The sequence below is a fragment of the Alosa alosa genome, chromosome 10, assembly GCF_017589495.1.
Source record: "Alosa alosa isolate M-15738 ecotype Scorff River chromosome 10, AALO_Geno_1.1, whole genome shotgun sequence".
Lineage (NCBI taxonomy): Eukaryota > Metazoa > Chordata > Actinopteri > Clupeiformes > Clupeidae > Alosa > Alosa alosa.
The window spans coordinates 21,693,862-21,706,361 of NC_063198.1; the positions used below are offsets into that span (position 1 = coordinate 21,693,862).

At 43.8% G+C, this 12,500-nt stretch overlaps 1 protein-coding gene across 3 annotated transcripts in view; it reads right to left on the reverse strand.

Annotated features, from left to right (window-relative positions):
• The window catches only part of nckap5l (NCK-associated protein 5-like), a 76,377-nt gene extending 66,009 nt beyond the window's left edge, over positions 1-10,368 (reverse strand). For 2 of the 3 annotated variants that reach the window (XM_048254677.1, XM_048254674.1), the window contains exon 1: positions 10,179-10,368. The gene's annotated coding sequence lies outside the window, so the exon portion shown is untranslated. The remainder of the gene's footprint in view (positions 1-10,178) is intronic. The other variant, XM_048254675.1, reaches the window with a different exon arrangement.
• Positions 10,369-12,500: the final 2,132 nt, after the last annotated feature.

The following is a 12,500-nucleotide window of genomic DNA, read 5'->3' on the forward strand; positions in this document are numbered from 1 at the left end:
GATACATTTGGATTATTTATTTTCTCTCTCTCCTCTCTCTCTCTCTCTCTCTCTCTCAAACACACACACACACACACACACACACACACTCCTTCTCTCTTTGTCTCTCGAGCAAATTCAATCTACATAGATAGAGTGCCATGTCTGGAGGCTGACTGGTGGGGAAGACATTTTGGTGGGATGTGCAGAAAAAAAACGAAAGAGGCTTCCGGCTAAAGGAAGGCTGCGCAGGAAGTGCTGATGAAAGAGATGGCGGGACGGTGCGCAACAAAGGGAGCGGGCGAGAAATATGGGCCTGCGCCGCGCAGACAGTGCCGACTAAGCTGGAAGCCTAATCCAAACATGTGCCGAGTGGGGGAATATAGCATAGATGTCTCCCAGAGATTCAGCCACTCATATATCTTCACTGACGACTCCTTGCTCGCTGTGTGTGTGTGTGTGTGTGTGTGTGTGTGTGTGTGTACTGTGTGTGTGTGTGTACGGTGTGTGTGTGTGTGTGTGCGTGTGTGTGTGTGTGTAATGCGTGTGTGTGTGTGTGTGTGTATATGTGTGTGTGTGTGTGTGTGTGTGTACGTGTGTGTGTGTACGTGTACGTGTGTGTGTGTAGCGTTCACATGACTGTGTGTGTGCATATGGATATGGATAATGAGCTAGCGTCTGTGAGCACAACTGTGTGAGTGTGGGTGGGTGTGTGTCTGTGGCAATTTATCTGTACAGTCAGTGCATGCATGTAGATGATAAATGGTGAAATTAGAGCATGTCTGTGTGTGTGTGTTTGTGTGTGTGTGTGTGTGTGTGGGGGTGTCTGTGCTTGTCTGTTCATACAGTACATGTAGCGCTGATACAGGGTAAAATCAGAACATCCAAGTGTGTGTGTCTGTGTGTGTGTGTGTGTGCATGTCCTGTATGTATGTCTATGTTACCACTCCTGCAGAGATCTGGGATAGTAATTATCAAATACTCTGGCATGCAAGAGACCCTTCCCCAAAACAACAACTAGGAAACAAAGACCAAAAGGAGGCTGCCGCTCTGATCCAGCGCCATGGCAACCGAACCCAGATGAAAGGGGTGATGAGAAGAAACCAGGGAAGAGGGAAAGATTAGATAGAGGCAGGGAGGAGAAGGGTGTGCTCGGGTGGCCTCATTACGTTTCCCGCGCGCGTGTGTGTGTGTGTGTGTGTGTGTGTGTGTGTGTGTGTGTGTGTGTGTGTGTGTGTGTGTGTGTGTGTGTGTGTGCACAATGTGTGTTGGAATATGCACAAAACAGAATGTGTGCACATATGTTAGGAATGAGAAATGTGTGTGAAAAGTGGCTATGCATCTACATGCTTCTGTTTCAGTGTCTATACATAAACATATACTCACATTTGCTCAGTCATCACTAGCTAATATATGTTACAACGTGTGTGTGTGTGTGTGTGTGTGTGTGTGTGTGTGTGTGTGTGTGAATGTCTGGGTGCAAGTGCACACAAGGACAAAGAGACACACAGACAAAGAGCATGCTGCAGAAAACATATGCAGCATGTTCACATACATGCATGTGCTTCAGTAATATAACAGTCTTCATCTGAATGCCAGTATGTGCTCTGGGGAGGTGAAGGTTGCAGGAACTCTGGATAGATGACAGGAGATAGCTCCATTCAAGAGGCACAGGAAAAGTCTGACCTGACCTCAGGTCACTCTCATTCCCCCTCCCCCACCCCCCATCATGACCTCATATGTCATATGTCTGGCGGCCGCTCTCTCTCAGCTGTACTGAGGTCAGTGTGCTTGCAGCGTTGTCTCTCTAACCACAGACGGAACCCAGGTGCCACCACTACAGGGTGTTTGTTTTCGCCAGCGCAGCAAAACACTGATTCCTGGAGCTCTTTTCATTCATCACGGACGGCAGGCGTAGGGCCGTTTCTGCCGAGACGCTGACCCCAGTCAGACTGGCTGAGATAAAAACAAAAACAAATGAATCAAATCTCCTCCTAACACATGTGGCGCACGCCTCAGAAGCTGTTCCACTCCCAAAGGTGCACAGGTTAGGAAAGAGTTTTTCATGTTTTGTCTGAATGAAAGAAGATTGAGGTCAAACAAAAAGGGAGAAAAAAAAGGTAGTGAGCCCAGAAATCTGGACTAGTGTAGCCTGTGTGACAAATCAAAGATGACAGAGAGGCAGATAGCAGGAGCATTTCCCCCCACATATCCTTTAAGCAGCCGGCACTGGCAGCATCTTTAATATTGAATTTATTTTTCTTTTCTGAGGGCAGAAACGCCTAAATATTTCAAGTCATCCCTGCCGGTGCACTCGTGGGACCGTTTGAGATGTGACGCATCACAGCTTTGCATTTAAATAAATACATCTAAACAAGTCCATGCCAAGTCAACATCCCTTGATGTCACAATTGATAAAGACCAGGAAGTGACTGCCAGTGGAAAATATATGGCTAAGCAGGATATGGAGTCATCCCTTTGTTTTAAGCTTCCTATTGTCTTTGTGTCATTGACAGCAAACTGGTGTTTCTCCTATTTTAAGAAAACGTATGTACTATATCATTGGCATCAATCATCACAGTAGTAGTTGTAGTAGTCTTACTGGTAGCCACAGTAGTATTGTTATTTGACTGTAGTTGTTACTGATGATTAAACAAGTATTATTGTTCTAAAATGAGAGACATCCATTACAAATTGAAGATGATGCTCTCTCTCTCTCATCAGGCAACAGAGCACTCACCTACCTCTCACAATTAACCACTAATGATTTATGACTATTAATTTATTTAATTGCTATATTATTACACACGTGCATCATTCTCACTATTTCATTCATTCATATTCTTACTCATTCACTCACTCATTCACTTTGATACTCCATCATTGCCCTCATCTCTAACCTCAGTAATAACCAAATTAACTGCATTGAGCATACCCTGAAAAGCTTGTGACATGGTTCTGTTGACACATATTACCAGTAATAGCTATAAACTACTCCTCCTGTTGGGTGTAGACCCAACCCCCAACCTCCCCAATCTCTCTCTCTTTCTCGCTCTCTCTCTCTCTCACACACACACACACACACACACACACACACACACACACACACACACACATTATGCACACATGTGCCCAAAGCTAAACACCAGCTCTGCTGACTTCCTCCTCCACAACTAGCTTCTTTGTGTGCCAGGGACACACCACACAGCAGACCTTCACGGCATGGAGAGACCAGACCAAACCATTTATAATCTACCTAACGGCCCCTGTCTCCGGCCCGCCTGCAGCATCTGAGAGCCGGCATTCCACGGACGCGTTTGGAGCTGGCCGCCGCGGCGACCGCAGACTCCGCATCCCTGCCGGACATGGCTTTGCATAATGTGGGGGACGGGAGATAAAAAACGTTTCCATTTCACTTTCTATTTCCTGTTTCACATGCCCTGCCCCCTGCCCCTGCCCCCCACACCACACCACCACCAGGGTGCAGTCGTCCAGCACTCGCTCATAAAGGGGGGCCTGTATATTTATCAGCTGGAGGAGAGCACATGACTCCCATCTGAGGGGTGTCCCTGCGAACAGGCCTGCAGCCCCGCTGGGCTTTTAAGGAACACATTCATCACGGCGGCACGTCAGGATGCACGCTGGGCCCGGCGCTGGGGTGAGGGGAGGACAAAGAGCACCGGATGAAGGAGAAAGAAGACACAATACAATACAGCGAAGCAGCGTGAAAACGACTAAAACCCACAAAGAACCAAGAACACAATACAGCAGAGCAGCATGGAAGCGACAAGAACCCACGAAGAACCAAGAACACAATACAGCAGAGCAGTGTGGAATCGACTAGAACCCATGAAGAACATCTATACAATACAGCAGAGCAGCGTGAAAACGACTAAAACCCACGAAGAACCAAGAACACAATACAGCAGAGCAGCGTGGAATCGACTAGAACCCACAAAGAACATCTATACAATACAGCAGAGCAGCATGAAAATGACTAGAACCCACAAAGAACATCGATACAATACAGCCGAGCAGCATGAAAATGACTAGAAACCAAGAAGAACCAAGAACACAATACAGAAGAATACTTTAAAAAGGGAGGTGGAATGGAATGGAAAAAGAATACAGCAAAATAGTATGAAATACAAGACAACAAAGAAAAGAACATATCTAAGTAGAGTAGAGTAGAATAAAATAGACTAGAATAGAATTTCATTCTGGCTGCCATTGCCAGCACCATGGCGAATGACAGGCATCAAAACAGTAAGCGTCTCAGTCCAGCACTGAAGAGACAGCTTAATCTGACAACGGCGATGCCGCGCGCTCAGCGCTTACCATCCCGCCTGCCAACCAATCTGTCACCGTGCTTGGCAGCCTCTCCGACAGGCCAGAGAAATCAGTGGGAGAGAGATGGACGGCCCTGACCAAATGGCCGAGAGCCTCCTTACTGACTGCACACAAGAGACCATGACGCTAGGCCCAGTCAGGGTTGGACTGTGCTTCAGTCATAACTGTGGGTTTCTGTGAAAATAAGCCAGGGGGGTCTTTGGTGCAACCGTGGAGAACATGGAGGTCTTTCACAGGAGAATAGCCTAAGTGTATTTCAAGCGTGGCAAGTATAGCGAGCCACCACGCTGCACAGACAAGTGAGCGTCCGCCACTGACAAAATTAACCCTGAGGAGAGAGATGTATGGAAAGCACCATGCCACAGAAAGAGAGAGAGAGGGGGGAGAGAGAGAGAGGCAATCTCAGAGATCAAACGGCAGAAATAATCGCTACCAACTGCAAACACAATATGATTGCCACCCTCAGAGTAACAGGAGAAGGGAGCCACTGACAGCTCAAACCATGAACCCTAGCCACCTCAAACACACGAGGCAATTACAAACAACAAAATGCTACTATAAATAGCATCACTCACTTTCTATCTCACACACTCTCCATCCCGCTGTCTTCATCTCTTTTGAGCTCACTTCTTTCTTGTTCATATGTTGGCTTATGTAACAAAGGCTCCGGGTTAAAAACGGGAAAAAAGAGACGGAGAAGGGGCGACAGAGATCAAGAGATACTGGACATGACAGAGAAAGAAAGAGAGAGAGAGAGAGAGAGAGAGAGAGAGAGGGAAAGGGTGAGAGAGAGCGAGAGAGTGAGAGAGAGAGAGAGTGAATGAAGAAAATGGGGCACTGAAGAAGCTTTGAAATATACATTAAGGCTGAATGATTCCATCACTGCGATGGCGCCACTTTCTCTCCGCCACTATGCACAATCGATGCCATCGCTGGTGAGGAAGACCAGATGTCTATGTGACACCATGGCTAATCTGGTCATCAGGGATGAGACCGGGAAGAATTTCTCAAACAAGCCATCGCCCTCACGTTCTGCATCCAGGAACCGAGGGGGACAGAGACATGAAAGCTGAATATAAACAGCTTTGAAATACAGTCCATCTCATGGTCAGAAACTCACCTGAATGGTGAACGGTTTTCTAAGACATTTATTAGTTTTAGTCAGAGCCGGGAAGTGTAAAACATGAGTAAGACTTGTTGCACTGCGAGTGAGTGTTCATGTAGCCTAAAATACTTATCTATACTTATCTCATGTTTAGAAACATACCTGAGGCACACAGGACAGGCCAGGGGAGTAAAATAATGCGGGGGTCCTGAGAGGGCTAAGCGTCCTTTGTCACTCTGCTGTGGCATTCATCGCATGCGGTCAATAGAGACAAAATGTGACCAAGCTGGTCAAACGAGTCGCAATCAAAATCAAGAGGGTGTAGCGGATTAAAGTGACAGAATGGAAATTGATTTAACGTGAAGCGGGAGATGTGAGCCCACACGCAAACAAACATAACACAACACACACACACACACACACACACATAAATGCACATATACAAAGAAATGTACCAGTACATCATGAATACAGAAAACAAAAAAGTACTGATGCTGATGAGTGAGCAGTTTAATCTTCTTTGTTTGCCACCCAAATACACCCTCACACACACACACACACACACACACACACACACAGATGCACGTTCTCATGTGCATGCCTGTATGCTGTTTGAAAACCTTCATGGCAAGATGTGGGGCTTCTAACATGATTATACACGCTGAGAGGAAGCGATAAACACCAAGAGAAGCCAAGCAAAGAAAGCCACTCAAACGCTGCACTCACAGAGGCCTGTTAGTGTAAATCTATACATAGACTGAGTGCCATTTTGGTCTTAATATCCACTACCCTCATATTAGCTAACGGCCTATTTCCACACAGCAATGGGCCTGTAGGTTGCAAAGGATGAAATCAATCCCCTTATTCTATAGTCAATGCAGAGGGGCACTGTACCAAATCCATTCAAACAACATTAACACCGGTTTGATGAATTATGACTTCACTTGACAAGAGCTCTATAAATTTCATTATTCCCCAATCATGTTGGGCCAACATGCCTCTGAGGAGGCTTTCATGTCTTACGAGTCTGATTCTCTGGAGAACTGAAACCCAAGAGGCAATGAGAGCAACGGAGTGGTGAAGTGAGAGTGGATTCTGAGGATGACGAGTTAAAAAATAAAAAAACAGGAAAACAAGGGATGGGATAGAAAGGAAAAAGAGATGAACAAGGTAGGAGGGAAAGGAGTTTACAGAAACAAATTAGCCAGCTTGGAGTGACATGCAAATCTAAACCCTCATACATAGTCTGTGGCAGGAGTGGGGTTTTGGTTTCGAAATGTCCATTTCAAATACCAACAACTAGTGCATGACTGCAATGACCATTAATCACTCAAGATGGCTAACTAGTAGGGGTATAAAGGTACATGTATTCATACCGAACCATTTAAGTACAGGACGTTACAGTAGGTTCAATTCAGATGTGTACCGAGTGTACCAAATGCAGAATGCGGACCATGTTTCTGAAATTCGAGTTACCACACAACCACACACAGCAATATTGTCAGCAAATGTTTGGCTTGCAGTACCTACAGGCTATACCATACCGAAAATGAACCGTGACTTCAAAACAAGGTACACTCCGATCTGTGATTTTTGTGTACCGTTACACCCCTACTAACTAGTGCCTCATTTATTGCTTTACGATAATGTTACGACAATATTTTCTTTTGTTCGTTTATTCAAACGTTATCCCACCTTTAGTCTCAGACCAACAAACTGTATGATGCAGCAGGTCTGTGGCACTTCAGTGCTACCACTGGCTTGGAGAATATCTTCAATTTGCTAACTGAAGGGACAATGTATGGAATATGGAAGTATGATTCTAATCAAATTGGATGAAATCGATGCTTTAATTCAGTTACAGACCAAAACAAGGCAACTGCTGGGGATTTTGAGTCACGAATAAACACAACTTTTGAATCCAAGACCTGAATTCCCATTTCTGTTGGCATATTTTGATTTGGACTCAGACATTGCTCCAAAGGGATATATCTGTTTGTGTAAACTCTGGCAGCTTGGTTTTGTTGTAAACAAGTGAAAAGTAATTTGTAGTTGAAAACAAGTTAAGTTCATTTCTCAGATAGGAGAGGGTTAGTATGGCAAGGGGGGTTCTTAAGCCTTGGTTTGCTGTCCAGGGCTGTGGGTGACTTGTCTGTACAGCAGTTTTCCCTGTACTGCCCTGGCCTGAGGTGGACCCAGTGAATCACCCACCAACAAACATCGGTATTTTTTATTGCAAGCATGTGCCTGGGGTTGTCTGCAAGTCAGCCAATTGTGCTCAATTGCTCGCATACATCCTCCGCATCATGACCAAGCAGTTAAAAATCATTATCGGGGACAACAGTATTCTTCACATGGTCCTAGTACGTAGTGACCCTTTGGTCTCGATTTGAACTCGACAAGGCCTGTTCAACTCTGATCAAAAGTCATTAAAATGCCCACCTAACTGACCCCTGAACTGATGCTATTAGTCTGAGAGGGCAATCAGAATGGGAGAGCCATTCCACGCTAATTTGAAAGGGTCCTGACAAGTCATTGGTCCAGGGCTGACCACTGCAGTTGTCTTCCATTAAAACCAATATGAGGCCGAGCCTTGTCTCTGGGGGCCAGCCTTGCACCATCAAAGGCAGATAACAATCAAAGGAGTTCCGATTAAATTGCTTCCTGATACACAAACTCCTCTCTCTCCTCCATCCCATTCATGTAATTATGTGAGACATCGCAATACCATAGGCCAGTGCTTAGAAACAGCAACCTTGGCATGCATTCTTCTGCAGGCATGGTCATACAGGACAAAATGGCCTTTTTTTTAGAGGGGTAGTCCTTTAAACTGCTGTCTTGAGTTTGGTGGTCAGATAAAACTTTTTCAGTTTGTTGAGATATAGCATTGACACAGAGGTTGGATCTAAACAAACAAAAGATGAACACATCCATTCTCATATGGAGCTATAGCATTATTTAGGTCATTGGATTCTGAATGAATATGGTAAATCATGTTGTTTTTGCCAAACCTATTCTGACTGACTGTTGTTTAATTTTTTTTTTGTAACATCACCATGAACATTGTATTGTTGGAAAGTAGGAAAACAACACCAGATCCTCTAAATGGGACCTGATGATCCGGACAAGGTCAGGACACAGATTAAATGACATGCAGTGTAGTACTCACTCGTGAGCAATATGCAGAAACCCTTCCAGACACATTTGGCCAATTTAATTTCTTTCAAGGAATTTACAGTAGCCTAAAGACATCCTATAGCTGTGTCATCTAGATGCTATATACTTTAACAAGTGTCCACAAACATCTCAGACAACTACTGTGCTCTCCTCGCACAGATGCGTATTGATGTGTATGTTTGTGTTTCCAGCAGGGCTTGAGGGGTGTAACTCCTCTCACAAGGGGTTAGTCTTCACTGAACCTCAAAAATACCCTCAGAATGAGCGCACTGATTCTCCCCATCTCACGCACATAGAGACTGGCTGCTGACCTAATCTCAAGTATTTACACAAAACACATTCTTTTGTTATAGAGCACCATCACGCTGGCTATCATCATCATGCTGCACTCCAGATGCTGCCTGCCCTGGAAAGAGTGTGTGGCAGCCAAGAATTTACTGTGCTTATTATTAACCAAAACTATGTAATCTTGGACATAAGTTAATCAGAGGTTGCACGCTGACATGGCATCATCCCAAGTCTATGAAGTCATGTGTGGAAGCAGCCAGAGAATACGCTATAGGCCTAAGGTAGAGTGCATTTCGCATAATGACTCGGGGGTTTAGAGAGAGAGAGAACGAGAGAGAGAGATGAAGTCAGGCCCAGCCTATTCGATGCAGCGGTCCCAGAATAGGCCAAGTAAAAAGAGAAAAAAAGACCCGTGTAAATATTTGGAAATGTTCACAGGTGTGCCGTGGCAACATTGTCTCCACATAATTCAGATTTACTGTACCGAACAAACCTTTCCAACAAAAACAACCAGTTCGAGTATGGGTAATGATTTCAAGATGTGGACTGAGATTGATAACAAGGCAAGGCATCTGTATTGTCTGACCAGACCCCATAAAAGCGGAACAACGATGCTGTTTCGCCCTAAAACAAAAGGTCTTCTGGATAATCCGTGCAGATGTTGCCTTCGGTTGAACACACCCCAAATACATCGTGTTTAATCTTTTTGTGAGGAGGTGGTTTAACACTCTCTTGTATGATATGTTTACATGCACGAACGGAGACGCCAGCCAACAGAGTAATGATAGCCCACTAAAGCATTTAAAAAGCAGTCGACCAACATATCAGCCACAAATAGATTAGTTGCAGAAGCCGGGCCGCTAGCTAGCGAGTAGTCCTCCAATCGAACATGGGCAGTGCATGGCTTGTTGAGGAGTATTCCTCGATTTACAAATGCCACACTGAGGTTGTGCCGTTTCGATAGAACGTAGCCTAGGCTATTCATTTTGGATAGGTGACTTCCCTTTCTCTCCTGTATTAACCCCAATACAACGCAGGGGTGGACAGCGTTGCAGCCCTATGATAACATTGTAACAATAACACTGAAATTGCATTAACATACAGTCACGTATCGTTACGAGGATTTATTACATCAAATCTGTGGTTACGCGCTAGGTCTACATCCTCAAGAAACCCGCAATGTCCGTCCCATCTCCATGTCCACAGATTTTTTCCGGCATTCCCTAAACACTCAGCGTAACAGAATACTGTAGGTTGGGGGAAAATAACATGAACTTACCTACTGCAGAAAATGGTGCATGGAGGGACGCAAAAAGTCATAAGCTTTGGGGTCGACGTGAAATTGGGTCACGTCCAAAAAGACGTTTTGAAAAGCAATAACGTTACCCTTTATTGTTTAAAATAACGGCATTCCTTCTGCCCTCGGATAACGAAAAAGACCCTCTCCGAGGTCTTTCCGCATTTGGACGCACTCGTCAGGAAATGTGATGTCATGGCTTTAAATTTCTCTCGCCTCGCCGATCTCATTGGACCAGACGACACATGTGTGGTCCTCACAACTCAGTTCGAAATTACATTCTCTGTCCTTTTTACTGGAGTAATCATTTCATTGGCCAAATAAATCTCCACAATTACAGGCGCAACATAGACTATAAGTAGTTCTAATACATGCTATTACTTTGCAATGAAGTGACCACAATCAGTAGTTTTGGTTGGTTTTGGGACAAGATGCCTAGAGTTTTGTCCAAATCATGTTCTCTGTGGTTCAGTCCATATCATGCATCACTTGCAGTTAATGAGTCCGTCATGCCTGGTCCAGAAGATATGAAGAGTCAAATTATTACATTTCAATAGAGTAATTACAACATTGTGTTAGAAATGTATACGGGGTAGCTGGCTGAGCTCATTACAAACCTTATTTTCATTCTTTCATTCAACATTTATTCATGGTATCATTTAATTTCAATTTAATCAAAAATCAAGCTGGATAGCAGCTTGAGTGCAATTGATCCAACCATGAAAAAAGTAGCCTTGAACATTTAAAGAAGCCATATTTATTCTGTCTGAACAATGATTCATTTGTTAAAATAAAACTTGGATTTAGAAGTAAAACTGCACAGAAATAGAGTGTTTTTAAGTTTGAGTGCTTTTGCTATATTGCCCATAAATTATGCCTGTTGCAGAACAAAAACAAAACAGCAAGCCATTTGACAGGCCAACGACAACTGTGCTCTGGTAATGTTGTTTGGGCTGAAACACAACTTAATACTGAAAACTGCACATTTTTGTAGAGGTTGACAAGGTAATTGTATTATCAGAAAACACTTAGAATGTTTTTGTCCTTGTGAGAAATATATGCTGTTTACCTCAAGAGAAAAATGCTTAGAATGTTGCCATCCTCAAGAAACCTGGTCTGTTTTTTTTTTCATCACATATCCCAATCACATAAAAAGTTAATCAATTGACACACCATACCATCACTGACAAAAAGAAAAAAACAGATGACCCAGAATGAAAGGATAAAAGCTTTTTATTATGTCTGGGGCCCGATGATAGATAACACAATAGCAGGATAGCAGCAACAGGATATGTAGTGCATTTTGACTGCTTTCATCAGCTCTTTTCAGTCAACTGATGAACTGTGTAAACATTTAAATAACTCTCTCTCTCTCTTTCCCCCTCTCTCTCTCTAACACACACACACACACACACACACACACACACACACACACACACACACACACACACACACACACAGACACACACTATTTTGTGGCAGAGGCTGTTATTACTAGAGTTGTAAATTAAGTCTTGTATTTGAAAGCACTAGCCCCTGGCTGTTGTTTAAAACCACCCCACTGTGAAATATGTAAAAAAAAAAAAACAGCTTGCACCGGTGCACGCCTATTGACCACCACTTACAATTCTCCAGCTAACCCGACAAGTGTTATCAGCTGTAGCTGTGAAAAGAATTAAAGGTCCTTTATTGTCTTTTCCAGTTGTGGACCACTCACGCAGTCCCAGCCCAGGTTTACAGGGGTAGACACAAAAACCCGTAAACAGGAAACAGACAGTCCATAGTAGGCCTACGCTTCCCCTCACTGCAGCCAACACTTTTACACTTGCAGCCTTGCCTATGGTTGCTAAAAATAATTGACCCCAGGAAATGATGGCATTGTACTATGGCGACATTCCTCTCTCCTGACATAATTATCCACTTCTGTTTACAAACGGTGCGACATTTGAAATCATTAGACCCATTATGCAGGGCTCTGATGACGGATAAGAAAGAGTTGACAGATTTATTGCCTAAACAAATCATGTATCCAGCTACACTGGAAGAAGAAACAGGATAAGATAGAGGGATGCTAGAGAGATGTTTAAAATCCGATGCTGATGTGGCAGTACGCTGTCTGTATTACAGTAATAATGCACTAGTTAAACGTTCATACCTTGCAAAAAAGTGAATGTGGTTTTTATTACATGCTAGAGGAACAAGATATCTACTACATTTCCAAATAATGTTGTATAGCTGTTAGCAATCACAAATCACTTCATCACAAATATACCAGTTCATGATTCACCAGAAATGTGGTTCAGT